General features: G+C 42.4%; 1 long non-coding RNA gene and 9 other non-coding genes across 10 annotated transcripts in view; 3 read left to right on the top strand and 7 right to left on the bottom strand.

Annotated features, from left to right (window-relative positions):
- Positions 1 to 13, bottom strand: part of LOC138013187 (uncharacterized) — an 18,644-nt gene extending 18,631 nt beyond the window's left edge. The window contains exon 1 of the long non-coding RNA XR_011125187.1: positions 1 to 13. This exon is cut by the window's left edge and continues 12 nt beyond it. This is a non-coding gene — a long non-coding RNA (uncharacterized lncRNA).
- Positions 14 to 7,580: 7,567 nt separating this feature from the next.
- On the bottom strand, positions 7,581 to 7,652 carry Trnaq-uug (transfer RNA glutamine (anticodon UUG)). Its single transcript has one exon. It is a non-coding gene; the product is annotated as a tRNA-Gln (tRNA).
- A 289-nt stretch (positions 7,653 to 7,941) lies between these two features.
- Positions 7,942 to 8,013, bottom strand: Trnaq-cug (transfer RNA glutamine (anticodon CUG)). Its single transcript has one exon. It is a non-coding gene; the product is annotated as a tRNA-Gln (tRNA).
- A 1,212-nt stretch (positions 8,014 to 9,225) lies between these two features.
- On the top strand, positions 9,226 to 9,297 carry Trnag-ucc (transfer RNA glycine (anticodon UCC)). Its single transcript has one exon. It is a non-coding gene; the product is annotated as a tRNA-Gly (tRNA).
- A 677-nt stretch (positions 9,298 to 9,974) lies between these two features.
- Trnaq-uug (transfer RNA glutamine (anticodon UUG)) lies at positions 9,975 to 10,046 on the bottom strand. The gene has a single exon. It is a non-coding gene; the product is annotated as a tRNA-Gln (tRNA).
- A 299-nt stretch (positions 10,047 to 10,345) lies between these two features.
- Positions 10,346 to 10,417, bottom strand: Trnaq-cug (transfer RNA glutamine (anticodon CUG)). Its single transcript has one exon. It is a non-coding gene; the product is annotated as a tRNA-Gln (tRNA).
- Positions 10,418 to 11,632: 1,215 nt separating this feature from the next.
- Trnag-ucc (transfer RNA glycine (anticodon UCC)) lies at positions 11,633 to 11,704 on the top strand. Its single transcript has one exon. It is a non-coding gene; the product is annotated as a tRNA-Gly (tRNA).
- Positions 11,705 to 12,385: 681 nt separating this feature from the next.
- Positions 12,386 to 12,457, bottom strand: Trnaq-uug (transfer RNA glutamine (anticodon UUG)). Its single transcript has one exon. It is a non-coding gene; the product is annotated as a tRNA-Gln (tRNA).
- A 323-nt stretch (positions 12,458 to 12,780) lies between these two features.
- Trnaq-cug (transfer RNA glutamine (anticodon CUG)) lies at positions 12,781 to 12,852 on the bottom strand. The gene has a single exon. It is a non-coding gene; the product is annotated as a tRNA-Gln (tRNA).
- Positions 12,853 to 14,072: 1,220 nt separating this feature from the next.
- Trnag-ucc (transfer RNA glycine (anticodon UCC)) lies at positions 14,073 to 14,145 on the top strand. The gene has a single exon. It is a non-coding gene; the product is annotated as a tRNA-Gly (tRNA).
- The last annotated feature ends 409 nt before the right edge of the window (positions 14,146 to 14,554 follow it).

Raw genomic sequence — 14,554 nt, 5'->3', positions numbered from 1 at the left:
TAACGTGTGAATTTGGTCCGTATTTGTGAACAGCCGATTTACGCAACTCCTGTGGGTGATACCCGCTGAAATTACGCGGGCATCACCCGCTACAGTACGAAAAGTGATTAACAATGGGGAGTTTAAGGAACCACGACGGCTACGGAGACGAAAACGTCACTCCAAAATATAACTTTGAGCTGTTTTAAGTATTTCATGATTATTCCATCTTGTGTATATTATTCAATCTGAGTGAAGTGTCCTAAAACTGGATTGGTACAGACGGATTTGAAGTAAAGAGTGAGACTGAAAGATTCACGGTAGTTTGTCCACGTTGTCGTCAAAACCTTAAATTTGGTCATTTCACGTAGTAGTTTTGACGAGTACGGAAGAGAAATGTTTAAAAATGCGTGCCGCACGTGTGGCACGAGCATTTTGATTCTTTTAACCAATAATATTACTGCTTTTTGGCGTTGTCGTTGCCGTAGCCGTCGTCGTTTCTTAAACTCCCTATTGGCGGCCTGTCGAATGAAGAGCGCCTAGTAACCATAGTGGGGATAGAATGACAATTGCGTTTTAACTCAAATGCAATGTATTACAGGATATTGACATTAAACACTTAATGACTGGTCCCGAGGGAAATAGTTCATTTTGTTTCACGAGAATCTCAACGTTTCCTCGAGGCGCAGCCGAGGGAAACAAAATGAATTGTTTCAAATTTTCAGCTATATAACAAAAGCAAATATAAACAGTCTATATATTCTATGCACTCATTCGAATGGGAAATTTAACCTTGCACAGACGAACAGCATATTACCACGACATTTAAGTTGAAAAATATATACTGAGTAAGCTCTCCCAATTGGGAGGCAAAGATAAACGTCAATAAACCTTTTTTTAACATTTGGAAGTGCATATTTTCTAAAATAATGCAGCCCAGCTTGCAGCCGTTTGTAGCGAAGCTCAGGTGCGCTTCGCGCGCCTCAGGAGCACCATGGGTAAGATCTTTTGGGAAATCTATCCATACAACAGATTTTGGTTATGACGTCACGTACGTCCGCCCGCACAGACTGTCGGGATGGGGAGGCAGGAGAGCCTCTGGGGAAGGGAGTGTTCGGGCAATTTTCCTTGGCGGGAAATCGCGTGGCAGCGTTGCATTTGGCAACCCGCCTTTTTCTGGCGGGAAATCACATTAGTGCCGAGCAACGGGATAAAGAGCAGGAAAGTCGAACAAAAGCGAAAGAGCATGAGACAAGTGGCAACAAAATTAGAGAAATTTAAGCGAAGAAAGCCTCAAGAGAAGCCTAGGAAGGAGAAGGAAGAAAATTTCAATGAAAATCACCGTAATGCTGAGAGAAATAGAGCGGGCACTGGGATAGGACTAGTCTTCTCGGATAAGGACGATAAGCCTTCAATGTTCATAATTCTGTGAGAAGTAAATGAACTCGCACACTTGTCGCAAAGAGTAGGGCATGTGTTTCCCGGTGGTGTGGTCTGTCCTCTGTGATGTATCATGGTTGGAAGGGTAAATGCTCGGAGATATTAGCTACAACAAGCTACTCTAAAAATCCGAGGGTAAATAAAGGTATATGATATGATATGAGGTGATGCTTTTGGCAAGCATCGGTAACCTCAATGCCACCCCCGATAGGGTTACAACAGACCCACCTGTGGTTACCAATCTACTGACTCCAAAGGCCAAGAGAAAACTCACCTGTAATTGTCCAGCCAGTCACCAGCAACAGGACGCTCCTGGACGCATGACGCAAAGGAGACAAACCGAGAGGATCTCCCGACCCGACGTTGCTGGAACGACGGGCGAGGCAAAGAACCAACAACTCCATAAGCAACAGCCGCCAGTGAAGAAACTCAAAGTGTCCAAGCCATCCAAAGGGCAAGCTGCATCAGGGGTGGAGCCAACAACATATAGATATTGTTGGCATCCAGGAAATAGACAAAGTCATTGATCAACACTGGACAGCCCGCCGGCAAGTGGCTCCTCGCCTACTCCTCTGCCACTGTAGAAAGACAAGGAGAAGTCGGCATACTTCTCAGCCAGGAGGTGAGCAAACATTTGCGACAGTTGAGAAGGTGTCTGACAGGATCATCGTTGCGTATCTTGAAGGCAGCCCAACGCTGACTGTAGTAGTTGCCTGTGCGCCTATTGAGGCTGCAGCCATAGAGGAAAAATCAGACTTCTACGACAAGCTGCAGGATGCCTTTGACAGCATTCCCCACCATAACTTCATAGTCGTGACTGTGACTTCAATGCCAGAATTTGTCAAGATAGCCATATCGCCAGCCCTAGGGTCATTGGAAATACACCTACCATGACAGCACCAACACAAATGGCGAGCTTCTGGTCAGCTTCTGTGAGCAAAACAACCCTTGACCAACACAGTTCCGATTTCCACAACCTAAACATCGCATGTGGACATGGGAGCACACGTCTGGTCAACATGCCCAACTTGACCACATCATCATCAATGCCAAGTGGCTCAACTCAGCTAGGAACTGCAGAGCTTACAGGTCAGTTAAGGTAGGTTCTGATGGTTCGAGATCAGAACAGCCATTAAACAACTGGAATCAGGGAAGTCTCCAGGTTGCAATACCTCAATAACGGTAGATGCACTCAAATAAGGCGGTGAACAAGTTGTAGCGATCCTGTACCACATCTGCGCCGACGTGTACACCAAACGGATTCCACCTAAGCAATGGAGCACCATCATAATACTTCCTCTGCCTAAGAAGGGAAACCTGTGTGAGATGACCAACTACAGAGGCATAACACTAATGTTCATTGCAGCCAAAGTTTACAATAAAGTGCTTCTCAACAGAGTTAGACCGCATGCTGACCCAGTACTGAGACGGGCCAGAGCTGTACCCAACAGATCTTCATTCTCAGGAGACTGATGGAGGGTGCAGATGACCAACAGCGTGTCGCCGCAGCGACTGCCAAAACCAAAAAGAAATTATTGGATAATTAAAGGAAGCAACATTGCCAAGATTGTAAAACATTGATGCACCTTCTGCAAAGAAACAGAGGCCATGGTAGAATTCCAGTTCATGGCAAACTTACCCGGTTGTCGCCAACAGCCTTACACACCCCCATTTCTATACACTTCATGTGACTACTTTGGGCCAATGAAAGTCAACGTTGAAAGGAACAAAACCGCGAAGCGTTATGGGGTCATTTTCACATGCCTCAACACCAGAGCCATTCATTGTGAGATGGCTACCGACCTCAATACAATGGAGTTCCTGCAGGTCCTGAGGAGGTTTTCTCCTATCGTGATTATCCCAAAGTCCTTATAACCGACAATGGTTCACAAATGGTAGGAGCAGAGAATCAATTACGCCTAATGCTAGAAGGATGAAATAAAAGTCACCTTAAGGAATTCTGTGCCGACCGTGGTATGAAATGACAATTTACCATGCTCAGTGCCCCTCACCAGAATGGTTGTTCTAAAGCTATGGTAAAGACCGTGAAGAAAGCACTCATAAAGCTATTGGGGACACGGTACTCACCCCCTTTGACCTCTACACTTGTCTTCTCGAAGTGGAAAATTTGGTCAATCAACGACCCATTTGTAGGATTCCAAACGACCCTGACGATGGTGCCTATCTTTGCCCAAACGACATCCTATTGGGGAGAGCATCAAGTACAGTCCCTTAGGGTCCAATCCGCCATACGGAGAATCCCCGTCATCGATTCGAATTCTGCCAGCAAATAGCGTACTCTTTCTGGAAGAAATGGGCTCCATATGTCCTCCCACGCCTTGTACCAGAAAGAGATGGCATGTCCAAAGAAGAAATGTCGCAGTTGATGACTTTGTTATCGTGGCAGACGCAAACCCAGCTCGCGGAAAATGGAGCGCAGGTAGAATTCTTCAAGAGTTCTCAGGAGAAGATGGCATAGTACGAAACGTTCAAGGCAAGACTTCCTCAGGGACGTATATGCGTCCCATCACTAAGATTTGCGTGATTCATCCTGCCAGAGGCTTTCCCCATTGGAGGGGGGCGGGGATGTTTCGTTACCGAAATCGAAACGGACTGGACTCTAATCTACGGCCCTTAAGCTTACGTGATTTTATATGTAACACGTTTTTTTTGGCATTCGTAATGCATGGTTTACTAGGGTGTTTTCAATTAAGGGCCTTTTTTCAATTGGAAGTGTGTATGTATGTGACTTTTAATCTATGCACCTGACAAGGCTGGACAAATATAAGTAACTTTGATTTCGTTACCCTTTTTCTGGCTTTTTCGCTAGAAAGGGATTTGAATTCTGAAATTGAAGCTTGAGATTACTACAGTATTGTTGTCAATAAAATCTGAAAATCCAAGCCTTGTTGACTGCTTGCTCCATTAACCCACCGGTCCAAAACTCACTATAAAACGAAGAAGGCCTGAAAACGTTTGCAATTCCGTGTTGACAGAGATTCTTACATATTTCAAGCATCACATTTATAGGCTTTTTGTGTAAAATGGATGTCTAGTCGTGAGCTGCTGTGTTTGACTGTGAAATTGCAGTCGAGTAAGCGAGTTTACAACGCTTTAGGTTGACTTTGAAATTAGTAAGATTTTTGTTGTTGTTCTAAACCAAAGAGAGTGGGAGTAAAGATTAACAGTCAAACGGAAAATATTGTGAAAGAGATTACTGTGCATGTAATTTCAGTTTTAGTTGTTGATTAAAATTGTTGGTTATTGTTTGCAACGCTTCTTTGTTTACTGCTGTCAGCTCAGAGGTGTTTGATCTGTTTGATCACTGTAAACTGTATACAGTAATAATGACGATTAATTTCGTACTTTATGCAGAGGCATAATTTTTTCCATGTACACTATATTGCTTTCTGAGGTTAGAACGGGAGCTCCACTTTCCGGTTTAGGCTTGGGTTTGGCTAAATCTACATATTAGCTCTTAGCTGATAGATTCAGGTCAGGCGGATTCACGGTCGCAGTACTATATGACGATATTTATCAGAGAAACGGGAAAATACAATTTTGCGTTCTTTTTGGTTATTTGACTGGGGAATGAGCAGAGTCGTGATATAAGAGCGTCTTGAGCAGTTATCTGGCGTATTTCAGATCGTAAAGCCACAGTTCTTGGATCGCTATAGGGGGAGTCGCGTACGCAAATTGGCGTTCTTTTCGATTATTTGACTGGGGAATGAGCGTTTTGAACGGTAATCTGGCGTATTTCATTTCGTAAAGATCGGTGTAGCGGGAGTCTTCTCATGGACTATTGACCCGTGGCCCTTGAGGGCGAAGGGTCTAATTGTTTTAGTATCACCCAGTTAGTTGGACAGAAAAGGCAATAATAAAGTTAGCAAATGCAAGTCGAAAAAATATTTATTTGGGAATGACGAAAGACGAAAGAAAGCGTCGCGCTTTCTGCTACTCGAGGACTATTACTAATAGTCCTCCCGTAGCGTATCCAATTAAAATACAGGATTTGCATTACTACACTAGTTGGGTGGTCCTAAAGGACGTTATTCAGTGGCAGTTTTATGACCGGCAAATTAAATTTGTGGGAGAAATCGGAAACGCGAAATTGGCCTACTTTTCAGTTATTTCACTGGGGAATAAGCAGAGTCGTGAAATCAGAGCGTTTTGAGAGGTCATCTGGCGTATTTCATTTCGTAAAGAACGCTTTAGCGGGAGTCGCGTACTATAGGACGTTATTCACGGGCAGATTTATGACGGGCAAAAAAACAAGAAATTGGCGTTCTTTTCGGTCATTTGACTGCGGAATGAGCAGAGTCGCGAAACAAGAGCGTTTGAGCGGTTATCTGGCGTATCTACTTTCGAACAGCCACAGTTCTTGGATCGCTGGCTGCAGCTGGAGTAAGGGTAGGGTGCATCTTATTTAACGTCGGAATTTCCTTTAACCTCAGAGGATATTTCCCAGGAAGCCGACGGTGCGCTCATTTTACCCCTCTCTTTGTGTATTTAAAGCTACCTGAAGCTACACAGAATACAAAGAAGTCGAGTCATGGCATGGATGTGAGGTCACTAGCTAGGATCGAACTCGGGACCTCTCGCATAGAAGGCCGCGCACTGACTAACTGTACAATCCTTACTCGCTTATGAAATGAATCATATATTGAACTGCGGATATGAAATCAAGTGAAGGTATGATCCTCGCAGTTATGAACGCAATTTTAGCAATTGCGTAGAGAAGCCTAAAACATTCAGGCCTCTCCTACGCAATTGCTAAAATTGCCGCGGTTCATAACTGCGAGGATCATACTTTTACTTGACTTTTGTAGAGTGGCATTTACCTTTTTGCGTAGTTTGTATTCAGGTGTATTCGTCTTCGTGGTCCTTATTATGTTACGGCTTACTCGTGAGGTTTTGGAGGAAATCAAATACCAATGAAAAAAAGTTGACTCAAGCTCCGCTGGAAAGTTCACTTGATTTTTTAAATGCACAGTATAAGAGTCTACACAAAATCTTTGGTTTTACAAATTTATCGCTACGTCATATTAATTTAATTAAATTTATACTTCTTCTTTCTTCTCTCCATTTTCTTATTTGAAGTGACCTCGTGTAGAGCTATGCTTTTTGCTGTGGTTGTCATTGTTTTTGTTGTTTGTGTGTTTTGCCTGTCTTTTATTCATATATCTGTGCCGCATTGAATCGACTTTTTTCCTTTATTATACATAACTCTTTACTTTACCCCCTACATTAGCTTTTTAATTATTTTCTAGGGGGCATTGTACATTAACTATTTCTTGTTTTCTATTTACGTCACGGTGGTGCGAATAAACTATATTTCCTTTTGAATTCACATCAAAGATTTATGGTTATTTGATCGCGTTTAGTCAGCCGCGTGCTATGGCATTTACTTGATAGGTAAATAGACCCTTCTCCAAAATCGTGGCTGAAAATTCAGATAAGTTAAAATTATAAGTCGAGATCTCGCGTTATAAGTCGAAATAGGAAATCCTCAATTTGCAGAAAATAACAACACCAGCATGACCCCTACGGGCCACCGTAATCTTACAATTTAGATCGCCTTGTCTGTTGATAATAAGCGGAGAATAAAGAGCTTTCCATTGTTCAGAGTCAAAAACTGGCTCTGGTTGCAAGGTCCGTTTCCAATAGTCTATAGCTGGTATTACAGGTTTCTTGGACTGGTGTGATTGGTGTGATTAGAAGTGACGCACCTTGCATGCGAGAACATCTGTAGGAGGCTGGCCAGAAACTGGGTTTACCATTCCAAAAATAGGCTGTAGGCTATGCTGGTTTGTTGGATAGCGCATACAAATCTGATGTTTCCATTCTGGTGGCAAAGCAGCCAAAAATTTCACTAAACTGTCGATGCGTTTCCGATATAGGCCGAGGAGGTTGACCGATAGCATTTCAAGGACTGCTGATAAAGGTAGAAAACATGGGACGACTACGCAGCGTATATTGGTGCGAACAATTCCAGCTGCAATCCAATCCGTATACAGAAGAGGCTTGTATTAGACAGAAATCCACAGTTAGTCTTTACCATCACAATCTCCAGGTCAGCGGAGTTTGGAAGGTTCTCAGTCACGAAACTGGACACACATTGAAGGAAGATGTACATTTGCTTTAAAATAACCTTAAAATAGAGGTCCCACCGGGATTTGAACTCGGATCGCTGGATTCAAAGTCCAGAGTGCTGACCATTACACCATGGGGCCGGCAACGAGATTAAAGAATGTCTAGTTTGATCAGTTCACCACGTTGACATCAAACAAATAATAATAATAATAATAATAATAATAAAATTAGAAGAGATTTGTAGGATAATTCAAATGGCCTTTACAGTCCATTCGACTGTACTGTCCTTACATTGTGAGACTAGATTGTCAACTAGAGAACCAAAGATGAACTGCTGTTTTTTCACTCGGTAAAAGAGCGCGGGCATGAACGACCTTTCTCATGTACCCAATGCCCGAAGAAAGACTGCAAAATACAAGAAATATCTATAGGTTCCACCGAGATTTGAACTCGGATCGCTGGATTCAGAGTCCAGAGTGCTGACCATTACACCATGGAACCAACCGGCAACAACAGGTATCTCGGACCTCGGACGTTTTTAGTTTGCTTTACTTTCTATTAAATTTGCTCCCATCCTTGCAATGTGGCTGCGCTCCGATTACCTTTGGGAAATATATATAGTGAAATTTTCTCTCCACAAGCATACAACCCGCGCGTGTTTTATCTAACCTACAGGTTATGGAATAAGTCTACATGTGGTTGACAGACCTTCGTTAAGTTTATATTGTTTACAGAAAAGCGTTCGTAAAATTTGTGTTGTTGACAAATTTAAATGGGTTTAGATTTTTTCTAAAGAATTTGAACTGCATTTCGTTCGATTCTATCTGATTTCCTGTCGGGCTTTATTGAAATTAAATGTGGCATTACAAACAACAAAATTCGACCGGTATGATTTTTGACCTGTATATTTAAGAGAACTGGCAGTGTTAACTTCTATTTTACAGTGTTTTATTAATCAATTTGAGCATTAAAGGTTAAACGAACGCTCCGTACGAATGCCTTTACCGTAAGAAAGAAGTCAAATTCAGAAAGCACTCAGACTTACGTGTTTTTCAGAGGTATCTTCCTGTTCGTCTGCCAGAGATCAGTTGCAAAGCTTGTTTAGGTCCCGGATGAAACGTCTCCCAGAACGCGGAAAAGCCTACATTCTTCTGTTGACGATATTTTTTTAAAGTCTACAGCCGGGTCCAAATTCTGCAAGATTTTTATCTTGTCTCTCTTGTAAAGAACCCCTACAACTATTTTATTGGGCTGTAGACTTGTCACCTCCTCAAACAAAGCCCGCAATATCCTGGAGAAAGCTGCAGGAAAGCCTGAGTGTTTGCATTACTCGTTAAGCTGATTGTACGAAAACTTATACCAACAGCTAGGATATTGGGTGAGGCAGAAACTGTACCTCACGAGACTTCTTCCTTCACTGGACTTAATGATGTCCTCCGGAAAACTTTGCTTTGGGAGGCCAAATCAAACTCCAGATCAGTTTACTCCTTTTGCGAACTCCAATGGCGCCAAAATGAAACCAACAAGCGTCACATTGAGAGTGGAGTGGAAACCAACCGGCAACAAGAACAACAACAACAGGTACCTAGGGCCTTAGGCGTTTTTTAGTTTGCTTTACGTTCTAATAAATTTGCTCCCGTCCTTGCCATCTGGCTGCGCTTCGATTACCTTTGGAACATAGTGAAATTTTCTCTCCACAGGTATATAGCTAGCGCGTCGGTGGTATAGTGGTTAGCATAGCTGCCTTCCAAGCAGTTGACCCGGGTTCGATTCCCGGCCGACGCAGGTGCTCGGCATTTTGGCCACGTGTCTTGATCAATATGATCCTGGGGCTACAACCGACAGTGGATTCATTCTAACTGTCCGGGACAAAAAACTCACTTGGCGGCCAATATCAATGGCACACAGTATTGCTGTAGTAGCTAGTTAGCGTCGTTAGAGATTTCCATGAATGATTTGAGGCTCAAGAGTGAAGTGAGCTCAATAATACTCTGCGCAGGAATGTCTTGCTTGATAGAGAGTTGCCGCCCCCTCTCTTTCCATAAGAATAGGCCAATTTCAATATATAACAATTCAGTCCGAAACAATTGGCATCATCTCGAGGTTTTGGGGAATAAATGCAAGGATTTGTATGGGTTTATTCCCCAGAGCCTTAACATGATGGCTTTTGTTTTGGACTAATTTTAGTATATCGAAATTGGTCTATTGAAAAGCGATCAGTGTCTTTGCAATGACGATTTTCGATTCGAGTGAGCCATCATTGGGTGGCGAAGGGGGGGTCTGAGTCACCTTACTGGACTCACTGAAGTAGCACAAGGAAGACCCAACTACATTTGAGAAATCCCCAGTTAGTCTTTACCATCACAATCTCCAGGTCAGCGAAGTTTGGAAGGTTCTGAGTCACGAAACTGGACACACATTGAAGGAAGATGTACATTTGCTTTAAAATAACCTTAAAATAGAGGTCCCACCGGGATTTGAACTCGGATCGCTGGATTCAAAGTCCAGAGTGCTGACCATTACACCATGGGGCCGGCAACGAGATTAAAGAATGTCTAGTTTGATCAGTTCACCACGTTGACATCAAACAAATAATAATAATAATAATAATAATAATAATAATAATAAAATTAGAAGAGATTTGTAGGATAATTCAAATGGCCTTTACAGTCCATTCGACTGTACTGTCCTTACATTGTGAGACTAGATTGTCAACTAGAGAACCAAAGATGAACTGCTGTTTTTTCACTCGGTAAAAGAGCGCGGGCATGGACGACCTTTCTCATGTACCCAATGCCCGAAGAAAGACTGCAAAATACAAGAAATATCTATTAGGTTCCACCGAGATTTGAACTCGGATCGCTGGATTCAGAGTCCAGAGTGCTGACCATTACACCATGGAACCAACCGGCAACAACAGGTATCTCGGACCTCGGACGTTTTTAGTTTGCTTTACTTTCTATTAAATTTGCTCCCATCCTTGCCATCTGGCTGCGCTCCGATTACCTTTGGGAAATATATATAGTGAAATTTTCTCTCCACAAGCATACAACCCGCGCGTGTTTTATCGACCTACAGGTTATGGAATAAGTCTACATGTGGTTGACAGACCTTCGTTAAGTTTATATTGTTTACAGAAAAGCGTTCGTAAAATTTGTGTTGTTGACAAATTTAAATGGGTTTAGATTTTTTTCTAAAGAATTTGAACTGCATTTCGTTCGATTCTATCTGATTTCCTGTCGGGCTTTATTGAAATTAAATGTGGCATTACAAACAACAAAATTCGACCGGTATGATTTTTGACCTGTATATTTAAGAGAACTGGCAGTGTTAACTTCTATTTTACAGTGTTTTTATTAATCAATTTGAGCATTAAAGGTTAAACGAACGCTCCGTACGAATGCCTTTACCGTAAGAAAGAAGTCAAATTCAGAAAGCACTCAGACTTACGTGTTTTTCAGAGGTATCTTCCTGTTCGTCTGCCAGAGATCAGTTGCAAAGCTTGTTTAGGTCCCGGATGAAACGTCTCCCAGAACGCGGAAAAGCCTACATTCTTCTGTTGACGATATTTTTTTAAAGTCTACAGCCGGGTCCAAAATTCTGCAAGATTTTTATCTTGTCTCTCTTGTAAAGAACCCCTACAACTATTTTATTGGGCTGTAGACTTGTCACCTCCTCAAACAAAGCCCGCAATATCCTGGAGAAAGCTGCAGGAAAGCCCGAGTGTTTGCATTACTCGTTAAGCTGATTGTACGAAAACTTATACCAACAGCTAGGATATTGGGTGAGGCAGAAACTGTACCTCACGAGACTTCTTCCTTCACTGGACTTAATGATGTCCTCCGGAAAACTTTGCTTTGGGAGGGCCAAATCAAACTCCAGATCAGTTTACTCCTTTTGCGAACTCCAATGGCGCCAAAATGAAACCAACAAGCGTCACATTGAGAGTGGAGTGGAAACCAACCGGCAACAAGAAAAAACAAAACAGGTACCTAGGGCCTTAGGCGTTTTTTAGTTTGCTTTACGTTCTAATAAATTTGCTCCCGTCCTTGCCATCTGGCTGCGCTTCGATTACCTTTGGAACATAGTGAAATTTTCTCTCCACAGGTATATAGCTAGCGCGTCGGTGGTATAGTGGTTAGCATAGCTGCCTTCCAAGCAGTTGACCCGGGTTCGATTCCCGGCCGACGCAGGTGCTCGGCATTTTTGGCCACGTGTCTTGATCAATATGATCCTGGGGCTACAACCGACAGTGGATTCATTCTAACTGTCCCGGACAAAAAACTCACTTGGCGGCCAATATCAATGGCACACAGTATTGCTGTAGTAGCTAGTTAGCGTCGTTAGAGATTTCCATGAATGATTTGAGGCTCAAGAGTGAAGTGAGCTCAATAATACTCTGCGCAGGAATGTCTTGCTTGATAGAAAGTTGCCGCCCCCTCTCTTTCCATAAGAATAGGCCAATTTCAATATATAACAATTCAGTCCGAAACAATTGGCATCATCTCGAGGTTTTGGGGAATAAATGCAGGATTTTGTATGGGTTTATTCCCCAGAGCCTTAACATGATGGCTTTTGTTTTGGACTAATTTTAGTATATCGAAATTGGGTCTATTGAAAAGCGATCAGTGTCTTTGCAATGACGATTTTCGATTCGAGTGAGCCATCATTGGGTGGCGAAGGGGGGATCTGAGTCACCTTACTGGACTCACTGAAGTAGCACAAGGAAGACCCAACTACATTTGAGAAATCCCCAGTTAGTCTTTACCATCACAATCTCCAGGTCAGCGGAGTTTGGAAGGTTCTGAGTCACGAAACTGGACACACATTGAAGGAAGATGTACATTTGCTTTAAAATAACCTTAAAATAGAGAGGTCCCACCGGGATTTGAACTCGGATCGCTGGATTCAAAGTCCAGAGTGCTGACCATTACACCATGGGGCCGGCAACGAGATTAAAGAATGTCTAGTTTGATCAGTTCACCACGTTGACATCAAACAAATAATAATAATATAATAATAATAATAATAATAATAATAATAATAATAATAATAGAAAATAAAAATTAGAAGAGATTTGTAGGATAATTCAAATGGCCTTTACAGTCCATTCGACTGTACTGTCCTTACATTGTGAGACTAGATTGTCAACTAGAGAACCAAAGATGAACTGCTGTTTTTTCACTCGGTAAAAGAGCGCGGGCATGAACGACCTTTCTCATGTACCCAATGCCCGAAGAAAGACTGCAAAATACAAGAAATATCTATAGGTTCCACCGAGATTTGAACTCGGATCGCTGGATTCAGAGTCCAGAGTGCTGACCATTACACCATGGAACCAACCGGCAACAACAGGTATCTCGGACCTCGGACGTTTTTAGTTTGCTTACTTTTCTATTAAATTTGCTCCCATCCTTGCCATCTGGCTGCGCTCCGATTACCTTTGGGAAATATATATAGTGAAATTTTCTCTCCACAAGCATACAACCCGCGCGTGTGTTTTATCTGACCTACAGGTTATGGAATAAGTCTACATGTGGTTGACAGACCTTCGTTAAGTTTATATTGTTTACAGAAAAGCGTTCGTAAAATTTGTGTTGTTGACAAATTTAAATGGGTTTAGATTTTTTCTAAAGAATTTGAACTGCATTTCGTTCGATTCTATCTGATTTCCTGTCGGGCTTTATTGAAATTAAATGTGGCATTACAAACAACAAAATTCGACCGGGTATGATTTTTGACCTGTATATTTAAGAGAACTGGCAGTGTTAACTTCTATTTTACAGTGTTTTATTAATCAATTTGAGCATTAAAGGTTAAACGAACGCTCCGTACGAATGCCTTTACCGTAAGAAAGAAGTCAAATTCAGAAAGCACTCAGACTTACGTGTTTTTTCAGAGGTATCTTCTGTTCGTCTGCCAGAGATCAGTTGCAAAGCTTGTTTAGGTCCCGGATGAAACGTCTCCCAGAACGCGGAAAAGCCTACATTCTTCTGTTGACGATATTTTTTTAAAGTCTACAGCCGGGTCCAAATTCTGCAAGATTTTTATCTTGTCTCTCTTGTAAAGAACCCCTACAACTATTTTCTTGGGCTGTAGACTTGTCACCTCCTCAAACAAAGCCCGCAATATCCTGGAGAAAGCTGCAGGGAAAGCCCGAGTGTTTTGCATTACTCGTTAAGCTGATTGTACGAAAACTTATACCAACAGCTAGGATATTGGGTGAGGCAGAAAACTGTACCTCACGAGACTTTCTTCCTTCACTGGACTTAATGATGTCCTCCGGAAAACTTTGCTTTGGGAGGCCAAATCAAACTCCAGATCAGTTTACTCCTTTTGCGAACTCCAATGGCGCCAAAATGAAACCAACAAGCGTCACATTGAGAGTGGAGTGGAAACCAACCGGCAACAAGAACAACAACAACAGGTACCTAGGGCCTTAGGCGTTTTTTAGTTTGCTTTACGTTCTAATAAATTTGCTCCCGTCCTTGCCATCTGGCTGCGCTTCGATTACCTTTGGAACATAGTGAAATTTTTCTCTCCACAGGTATATAGCTAGCGCGTCGGTGGTATAGTGGTTAGCATAGCTGCCTTCCAAAGCAGTTGACCCGGGTTCGATTCCCGGCCGACGCAGGTGCTCGGCATTTTGGCCACGTGTCTTGATCAATATGATCCTGGGGCTACAACCGACAGTGGATTCATTCTAACTGTCCGGGACAAAAAACTCACTTGGCGGCCAATATCAATGGCACACAGTATTGCTGTAGTAGCTAGTTAGCGTCGTTAGAGATTTCCATGAATGATTTGAGGCTCAAGAGTGAAGTGAGCTCAATAATACTCTGCGCAGGAATGTGCTTGCTTGATAGAGAGTTGCCGCCCCCTCTCTTTCCATAAGAATAGGCCAATTTCAATATATAACAATTCAGTCCGAAACAATTGGCATCATCTCGAGGTTTTTGGGAATAAATGCAAGGATTTGTATGGGTTTTATTCCCCAGAGCCTTAACATGATGGCTTTTGTTTTGGACTAATTTTAGTATAT

Source organism: Montipora foliosa, chromosome 8, assembly GCF_036669935.1.
Source record: "Montipora foliosa isolate CH-2021 chromosome 8, ASM3666993v2, whole genome shotgun sequence".
Taxonomy (NCBI): Eukaryota; Metazoa; Cnidaria; class Anthozoa; order Scleractinia; family Acroporidae; genus Montipora; species Montipora foliosa.
This window is presented reverse-complemented; position numbering and strand designations above follow the sequence as displayed.